General features: G+C 38.0%; 1 pseudogene; it reads left to right on the forward strand.

Moving 5' to 3' along the window:
- The window catches only part of LOC130026845 (60 kDa heat shock protein, mitochondrial-like), a 132874-nt pseudogene extending 123501 nt beyond the window's left edge, over positions 1–9373 (forward strand).
- The last annotated feature ends 379 nt before the right edge of the window (positions 9374–9752 follow it).

Raw genomic sequence — 9752 nt, forward strand, 5'->3', positions numbered from 1 at the left:
CGTCTCTTTCTGACTCATTTCACTTAGCATAATACTTTCCATGTAGACCCACTTGTATGCAAATTTCATGACTTCATCTTTTCTAACGGCTGCATAGTTTTCCATTGTGTAGATGTACCAAAGTTTCTTTAGCCAATCATCTGTTCTCAGGCATTCAGTTTTTTTTTCCAGATTTTGGCTATTGTAAACAATGCAGCAATGAGCATAGAATTTCAGATGTCATTTTGACTACTTTTTTGCCTCTCCGGGATATATTCCCAGGAGTGGTATTGCTGGGTCAACTGGGAGCTCAATTTCTAATTTTTTGAGAATCATCCATACTGTTTTCCAAAAGGGCTGAACTAGTCAACATTCCTACCAGCAGTGAAGGAGAGTCCTTTTCTCCTCACACCCACACCAACACCGGTTGATTTTGTTCTTTTGGATGTGGGCCAGTCTCTATGGTGTGAGATATTATCTTACTGTTGTTTTGTCTGCATTTCTCTGATGATCAGTGATGTAGAGCATTTTTTCATGTGTCTTTTGGTCATTCAGATTTCCTCTTTGATAAAGTTTCTATTCATTTTATCACTGCATTTTCTGATGAGATTGGATGTGTACTTCTTGTCAAGTTCAACCAGTGCCTTGCATATTCTTGATATTAACTCCTTAACTGAGAGGGTATTGGGTGAGTATCCTTTCCCCATTCTGTAGAATGTCTTTGTATTTTGGTCACTGTTTCCCTTGAGGTGCAGAAGTTCATCAGTTTAAGACAGTACCATTTGTTTATCTCTGTTTCCACTTGCTTGGTCAATGGCATTTCGTCCTTAAAGATACCTTTAGCTTCAATGTCATAGAGAGTTTTGCTGACCATTTCTTCAATGTACCTTATGGATTCTGGTCTGACATTGAGGTCTTTAATTCACTTTGACCTGATTTTTGTGCATGGTGTTAGGTAGATGTTTGAGCCTATTTTTTTGCATGTAGCTGTTTGGTTTTGCCGGCACTATTTGATAAAGAGGCTTTCCTTGCTCCACTTCACATTTCTTGCTCTCTTATCAAAGATTATATAATCATATACTTGAGGGTGAGTGTAATGACATTCAACCCTATTCCATTTGTCTGTGGATCTGCCTTTGTTCCCATACCATGCTGTTTTAATTACTACCACTTTGTAGTATGGTTTGAAGTTGGGGAAGGTGATGCCTCCCCCCCCCATCCTTATTTCCCAAAGAATTTCTTTAGTTATTCGTGGGGGCTTGCTGTTCCATCAGAATTTCAGGGGTGTTTTGTCAATTTCTTTGAAGAATGTCATGGGTACCCTTATAGGGATTACATTGAATCTGTATAATACTTTGGGGAGTATTGTCATTTTCACAATGTTAATTTGATATGCCAGACACAGTAACAACAAAGTCTCCAATGGAGACGTTACTGGGCCCGCTCGAGCAAATCGAGCAATTCTCCCAGTCAATGAGCAGAGAATGTGTTTCCATTTCCTCATGTCTTCATTTATTTCTTAAAGTAGTATTTTATTGTTTTCTTTGTACAGGTTATTTACCTCCTTGTTTAAGTTGATTCCGAGGTACTTGATTTTCTGAGACATAATTGGTAATGGGATTGCCTTTTTATATCACTTTCTTCTCCCTCATTATCTGTGTATAGGAAAATCATGAATTTTTGGGTATTGATTTTATAGCCAGTGCAAGTCTATTTCTAGAATTTTCATGGTAGAGGATTTGGGTTCTCTAAATATAGTATTATGTCATCTGCAAATAGTGAGAGTTTGCTTTCTTCCTTTCCTACTTGAATGCATTTGATGCCTTTTTCTTGCCTAACTGCTATGGCAAATACTTCCAATACTACATTGAATATTAATGGTGATATATCCTTGTCTTCCCCCTGATCTCAGAGGGAAGTCTCTTATTTTTTTCCCCGTTGTGGATGCTTGCTGTGGGCTTGTGGTTATGGTTTTGACTATATTGAAGAAATTTCCTTCAATTCCTAATTCACTGAGAGTTTTTATCATAAAAGGGTTCTGGATCTTGTCAAATGCTTTCTATGTGTCTATTGATGATCATATTTTTTTATCTTTTCTGTTATTGATATGATTGATTATATTGACTGATTTGTAAATGTTGAACCAGCCTTGCATCCTCAGGATGAATCCAACTTGGTTGTGGTATATAATCTTTTTGATGAGATTTTGGATTTATTTTGCTAATATTATGTTGAGGATCTTTGCGTCCGTGTTCATGATGGATATAGATCTGTAACTTTCATTTTTTACAGTGTCTCTGTTTGGTTTTGGTATTGGGGTGAACCTCACAGAAACTGTTTGGGAGAGTTTCTGTTTCTTTCATTTCCTGGAAGAGCTTGAAAAGAACTAGCAATAGGTCCTCTTTAAATGTTTGGAGGAATTCTCTAGACCTGAGCTTCTGTTGGGGGAAGATTTTGGATTACTGTTTCAATTTCCTTGGTGGTAATAGGTCTACTCAGGTATTCCAAATTTCTTTAGCTCAGTCTTGGGAACTTTTAAGAATCCAGTAATTTATCATTTCTTCTAGGTTCTCTTGTTCCCTGGCATACAGACTTTCAAAGTAATCTCTGATGATCTTTTGAATTTCTTTGATTTCTGTTGTGATGCCCCCTTTTCATTTCTGATTTGGTTTATTCCTGTTTTCTTTCTTTCCTTGTGAGTCTTGCTAGTGTTTTATCAATCTTGTTTAATTTCTCAGAGAACAGCTCTTGGTTTCATTGATCTTTCAGACTGTTTTTTAGGTTTCCTTGTCATTAATTGCTGCTCTAAGTTTTATAATTCCCTTCCTCCTGCCTGATTTGGGTTCCTTTTGTTAGTCCTTTTCTAATATCTGAGCTAGTCAGGTTATTTATTGGGCCCTTTCTTCCTTCCTGAAAAATGCTTGCAGAGCTATAATTTTTTTTCTCTCAACACTGTTTTAGCTGCATCCCACAAGTTCTGGTAGCTTGTGTCTTCATTCTCATTTGTTTCCAGGTATCTTTTGATTTCTTCCTTGATATCCTTCTTGATCCACTCATTGTTCTACACTGAGTTATTTAATTTTCAGGTGTTTTATTTGCATCTCAGCTTCTGTGTGTGATTAACTTCTATCTTCAGTGCATCATGGTCTGAAAAGAGGGTTGATACAATTTATATCTTTCTGATTTTATTGAGATATGTTTTGTTGCTCAGCACATCTTAGAAAATGTTTCCATGTGCACTAGAAAAGAATATGCATTGGGTTTTTTGGGGAATGGATAGCCCTGTATGTATCTTTTAGCCCTCTCTCTTCCACTTCTTCCTTAAAGGCCAGTACTTCCTTACTGAGTTTTAGTCTTGTTGACCTATCAAGAGGTGATAGGGCAAGGTTGAAGTCTCCGGTTACAATTCTCTTGCTACTATTGTACTCCTTGAAGTCTATTAGCAGTTGTTTTAAGTATTTACCTAGTGCCTCATTGGGTGTGTAGATATTCAGTAGTGTGATTTCTTTCTGATGTACATCCCTTGATTATTAAAAATGGCCTTTGCTGTCTCTTCTAATCTTTTTCAGCCTGAAATCTACACTGTCAGATACTAGTATGGCCACCTCGGATTTTTAAGAGAGCTGTTTGCTTGAAGCATTGTTTTCCCTCCTTTGATTTTGAGTCTATGTTTGCTCTGACTGTTAAGATGTGTTTCTTGTAGGCAGAAGAATATTGGGTTCAGTTTTTTAATCCATTTTTCTACTCTGTGTCTCCTAATCGGTGCATTTAGACTATTTACATTACAACAACAAACAACATTGTCCTCCCGTTGTTCATCGATTTGTTCGAGCGGGCCCAGTAACATCTCCATTTTTTTTTTTGAGACTATTTCCATTGATAGAGTTTATTGTCATCTTTTTTTGGTTTGTCTTGTTTTTTTGTTTGTTTGTTTGTTTTTTGCTATCTTTCTGTAGGGGTTTGTTGTGCTGGTAGTTTTTTTTTTTTCTTGTCTTACAGTAGCTCCTTTACTCTTTCTTTTCAGGTTGGTTTTGACTCTATGAAGTTTCTGAGCTGTTGTTTATCCAAGAAATAGTGTATTGTTTCTTCAAGTTTGAATGAGAGTTAAGCCAGATAAAGTATTCTTGGTGAGATGTTCATTTCTTTTCATTTCATTTCATTGAGTTTGTTCACTATATACCCCCATTGTCTTTTGGCTTGGATGGTTTCCTCTGATAGATCTGCTGTAAATCTAAGGGGTGCTCCTTTGTATGCAATTTTCTTCTTTGACCTTGCTTCTTGCACTATTGTGTCTCTATCTGTGGGATCTGTCATTCTGGTCATGATATGTCTTGGGGTCTTTTATTAAGGTCTCTTTTAGCTGGTACTTTTTGGGCTCCTTTGATCTGAATGCCTGCATTCTTCAGTTCTGGGAACTACTGAGCAATAATATCTTTAACTTTTGCTACTTCATTGGGTTGCCACCTTTTCCTTCTGCTACTCCAATGATTCTTATGTTGTCCCTCTTGGATTCCCCTCCTACGTCTCTTACTCACCTGAGTGCTATTCTGAGGTCTTTTTTCCATTTTATCTTGTTTCTTGTAAGCTTTCTGTAACTCATCTTCAAACTCACTGATTCTGTCTTTAGCTATTGTCTTTCTACTGTTGAAGGCATTCACTGAGTTTTTAATTTCATATACCGGATCTTTTATTAATGACGCTTCTGTTTGTAGCTTTCTTATTTCTGCTCCCATTTCTTCCTGTATTTTGTTGGCTGTCTGTTCCACTGTTTCTTTCATGTATTCCTTTACCTTACTGGATGTCTGTTCAACCGTTTCTTTGAGCTCATTGAACATCCTCAACATTTCATCTCTGAATTTTTTATGGGAGAGATTATATTTGTGGAAATTCCCTGTTGAGGCTTCAGGGATCTTTTCTCATCCACTCCTCATGGTGGGGATATGCTCTGTTTCTTCATGTTGCTGTGATACTATGGAGGTGGGTCCCTCCAGTTCACTATCAGTGACCCCTTCTTGCTGCAAAAGAGGATTCTAGATGGGCTTGGTTGATGGCAGTCTCCTTTTTCCTCTTTAAGAATACTTCCTCTTTGGTTCGCCTCTTTGTCTTATGTTGGGCCAGTAGTGCAGCTTCAAGAGGGTCTATTCTTTTATGTAAAGCTTATTCAGATCCTTGTGTTCACTGTTATTTTGGTGAATTTTCGGTATATTTTGGTTGGAATAGGCTAGTGATCTATGGCCTAATGTGTTTGGGATAGACATTGGGATAGAATTAGGTAATGGAGACTGAGCTGTGAGTCCAAAGTGCTGGGAAAGGGGAAAATAACTGTGGCCACATGAGTGGCCGAAGTCCTGGAGGCCACACCCAGCACACTGTTGTAACTGTCAGTGGGAGGGGCTGGTTAGGTGCCTGCTGGAGTTGGAATTCCCTCTGATGCATTCCTGAGGCTTTCAGGGGCTGCATTTTGGCAGGCACTCCAAGGGAGCCTCGACAGGGGAGGGGGCTTTGCAGGGTCTGGAGATCTGGGGCCTGGGGAATAACTTGATTTTAAGTCTAGGTCTATGAGTCTTTTCGTTAAATTTTATAAGATTAATAAAAAGGTTAAAAAGCAAAATAAACATTCACTAATAGTTTGTAGAAGCATTTGGTTTATATTTTATAAGCTTTGATGTATTATATATATTTTATTTTCATAAAAGTAGTTCATAATAGTTCATTACAGATAATATTCAAGCACCAATTCCACCACCACCGAGGGCCTTCCCACCACAATAAAAGGGAAGTGTGTGAAGCTTGTTGTATTTTATTCTGGAGCCATTTAAGCCCATAGGTAAGAGAATACAAGCAAGTATCTTAAAATCAAGCAAATGTGTGCTACTTTTGATAAGCAAGTGAGATAGAAAGTAAGAGGTCATGGCATCATGCTCTAGGAAATTCTGCATCATTCTCTGCTGGGAGCTTTAGTTTATAGTCTCTGGGTCTTGACCATTGATGAGATTACATGGCATCGAGGATTGTTTTAGGGTTTGACTGTCAAGCTAATGGAAAACTGGGGAGTTAGGGGTAGGAGACCCACTCCACACCTGAGTAGGCTTGGAGATCTCAGTCATGGATTCCCGCACATCTGGGTTTTTCTGGGTCGCCTTTGGAGTGAGGTTCATCCCCTCTTGGGTGACTCTTTTCCAAGCGTGTGGAGCATGGCAGCAGTTGGGCTCTGGAGGTCTTCAGTTGCTGGGGTTCTGCTTGGGGCAGGGAGGGAAACTCTACCCTCCTCCAAGGTGCCCAGGTGAAGACAACCTGGTGTGGGGTCAGGACATTCTGTCAAGGAGCATTTGGTTTTGATGAAACTTTTTGACCTTTCGTGTTCAAAAGACTTCTCTAAGTGAGCTCATTTTAATGGGTAATAATTTGCTTAGCTAACATTAATTAACACATTTGTATATCTTCTATTTTATATCCCATCATTAAATTGTTCACAGAGAAATAATTTGATAAAGATTATAGCGTCACATTTCACTGTTGTTTTTTCCTCACCTATGAAATAAGCTGAGTTACAATCTCCTCACTAGACTTTTTTATACAACTGCACCTCTGTATTTTAAATTTATCATCTTTTATTACTTTATGTAGGCTGGAGCTCTTTCTTTTGTTTTCTTTTTGAGTTATACCTAGCAATGCTTACCTGAATTACTCCTGATGGTGCTCAGGGGACCATATAGGTTGGAGATCCAACCCTGGTTGGCCATGTCCAAGAAAAACGCACTACCTGCTGTACTATCTCTCCAGGCCCATGATCATATTTCTCAACTTAAATGATGGCCCACAGGCCAAATTTGTTTTTCACATAGTTATTTTCATTGTGTATTTAAAATTCCAATCCATTATATGAAGTATTTTTTGTTATTTATATTTTAGGAAAGCTATATATATATGTGTGTGTACATATGTATATATATGTATGTCTAGTATACATATATACACAGATACAGTATAAGAAATCATTTTTACAATTGTACACTAAGAATTATGCACTTTTGTCAAATGAGTGATTATATCTCCTATCAAGGAAATTTTCCCATCCATTAAGGTCCTTATATCATTGACAACAATACACTAAAGCAACTGTATTCTTTAGTTTCCCATCCTAAAATTTAACAAGAATAAAAATATTTTGTCATTATTTGATAGTAGGCATTGCAGTTGCAGTTGTACTGAGATTATAAGGTAACAAGAAGACATAAACCTAGCTTGCTGATATAGGAACACCATTACATAATTCTAATGTGTTCTCCTATATATTATTGACCTACATCTTCTATGTATGTCCTTGTGTTTTGCTATCCTCATGGAGGAGGATGCATAGCTTAGTACAGAATAACATTTTAAAAATGAAAGCATTAGTTTTAAATATCAAAAATTCATATTTACTTAAAAAATAGGATTGCCTTCACCACCGACCGCCTGTCTCACCTCTGTCTCACAGAAATGCTTCGATTATCAGCAGTCCTTCCCCAGTGTCCAGGGCGCTCGCACCTCATCTCACTCGGGCTTATGCCAAAGATGTCAAATTCGATGTAGATCCCCGGGCCTTAATGCTTAAAGGTGTAGACCTTTTAGTCAATGCTGTAGCCTTGACTATGGGGCCAAAGGGAAGAACAATGATTATTGTACAGAGTTGATGAAGTCCCAAATTAACAAAAATGGTGTGACTGTTGCTAAGTCCATTGACTTAAAAGATAAATACAAAAATATTGGCACCAGACTTGTTCAAGTTGTTGCCAATAACACAAATGAAGAGACTGGGGATGTTACCACTACTGATACTGTATTGGCATGATCAATTGCCAAGGAGGGCTTTGAAAAGATTAGCAAAGTTGCTAATTCAGTGAAAATCAGAAGAGGTGTGATGCTAGCTGTAGATGCAGTAATTGTGAACTTAAAAAGCAGTCTAAACCAGTGACAACTCCTGAATAAATTGTGCAGGTTGCTACTATTTCTACTAATGAAAACAAAGAAATTGGCACCATTATTTCTGATGCAATGAAGAAGGTTGGAAGGAAGGGTGTCATCACAATAAAGGATGGGGAAAATGCCAAATTATGAATTAGAAATTATGGAAGGAATAAAGTTTGATCGAGATTATATTTATCCATATTTTATTAATACTTCAAAAGGTCAGAAATGTGAATTCCAAGATGCCTACATTCTGCTGAGTGAAAAGAAAATTTCTAGCATCCAGTCCATTGTACCTGCTCTTGAAATTGCCAATGCTCACCGGAAGCCTCTCGTCATAATTGATGAAGATATTGATGGAGAAGCTTTGACTACACTTGTTTTAAATAGGTTAAAGGTGGGTCTTCAAGTTGTAGCAGTCAAATCTCCAGGTTTTGGTGACAATAGGAAGAACCAGCTGAAAGACATGGCTATTGCTACTGGTGGCACTGTATTTGGAGAAGAAGGATCAATCTCAATCTTGAGGATGTTCAGCTACATGATTTAGGAAAAGTTGGAGAGGTTATTAACCAAGGATGATGCTATGCTATTGAAAGGAAAAGGTGACAAGGCTTAAATTGAGAAACATATTCAATAAATCATCGAGCAGTTGGATATCACAACCAGTGAATATAAAATGAAAAAACTGAATGAACGCTTGGCAAAACTATCAGATGGTGTGGTTATGCAAAAAGTTGGTGCGACAAGTTATGTTGAAGTGAATGAAAAGAAACAAAGAGTTACAGATGACTTCAATGCTACATGAGCTGCTGTTGAAGAAGGCATTGTGCTGGGAGGGGGTTGTGCTCTGCTTCAGTGCACTCCAGCCTTCGACTTACTAACGCCCACTAAGCAAACACTGTCCTCCCGTTGTTCATCAATTTGCGCAAGAGGGCCCAGTAACGTCTCCATATTGAGACTTCGTGTTACTGTGTTTGGCATATTGAATACTCTCGGTAGCTTGTTAGACTCTCCAAGGGAATGGAGGAATCAAACAGGGCTGGGCCAGGCTGGCTGCGCGCAAGGCAAACGCCCTACCGCTGTGCTATCGCCCACTGATGAAGATCAGAAAATTGGCATAGACATTACTAAAAGAACACTCAAGATTCCTGCAATGACCATTGCTAAGAACGCAGGTGTTGAAGGATCTTTGTTGAGAAGATTTTACAGAGTTCCTTAGAAGTTGGTTATGATGCTATGGTTGGAGATTTTGTGAATATGGTGGAAAAAGGAATCATTGATCCAACAAAGGTTGTAAGTCCTGCTTTACTGGATGCTGCTGGAGTAGCCTCTCTATTATCTACAGCAAAAGCTATAGTTATTGAAATATCTAAAGAAGAAAAGGACCCTGAGGATGACTGGAATGGGTGGAATAGGAGGAGGTATGGGAGGTGGCATGCTCTAATTCATAGAATAGTGCTTTACCATTATTAATGATCTGTGAGAGGAAGCTCAAGGCAGGTGACCCTCGTCTATAACTTCAGAGAAGTCAATTGAAGGAAGAAAAACTAAAGAAAGGCTGACTGATGTTTTAAGAAAATTGCTATAATCATCAGTTACCAGTTTCAGTTGACAACATATAATGGTTTAATGCTGTCATTGTCCATGCCTACAAATAATTTATTTTGTATTTTTGAATAAAAAGACATTTATACATTCCTGATGACTGAGTGAAAGAGCCATGTACCAATGTACTGCTTTCAACTTAAATCACAAGGCATTTTTACTACTATTCTATTAAACTCAGGATTTTAGTGCTTGCCTTCACCAGATGAGAAAGTTAA

This window comes from Sorex fumeus, unplaced genomic scaffold, assembly GCF_029834395.1.
Source record: "Sorex fumeus unplaced genomic scaffold, SorFum_2.1 ptg000035l, whole genome shotgun sequence".
Lineage (NCBI taxonomy): Eukaryota > Metazoa > Chordata > Mammalia > Eulipotyphla > Soricidae > Sorex > Sorex fumeus.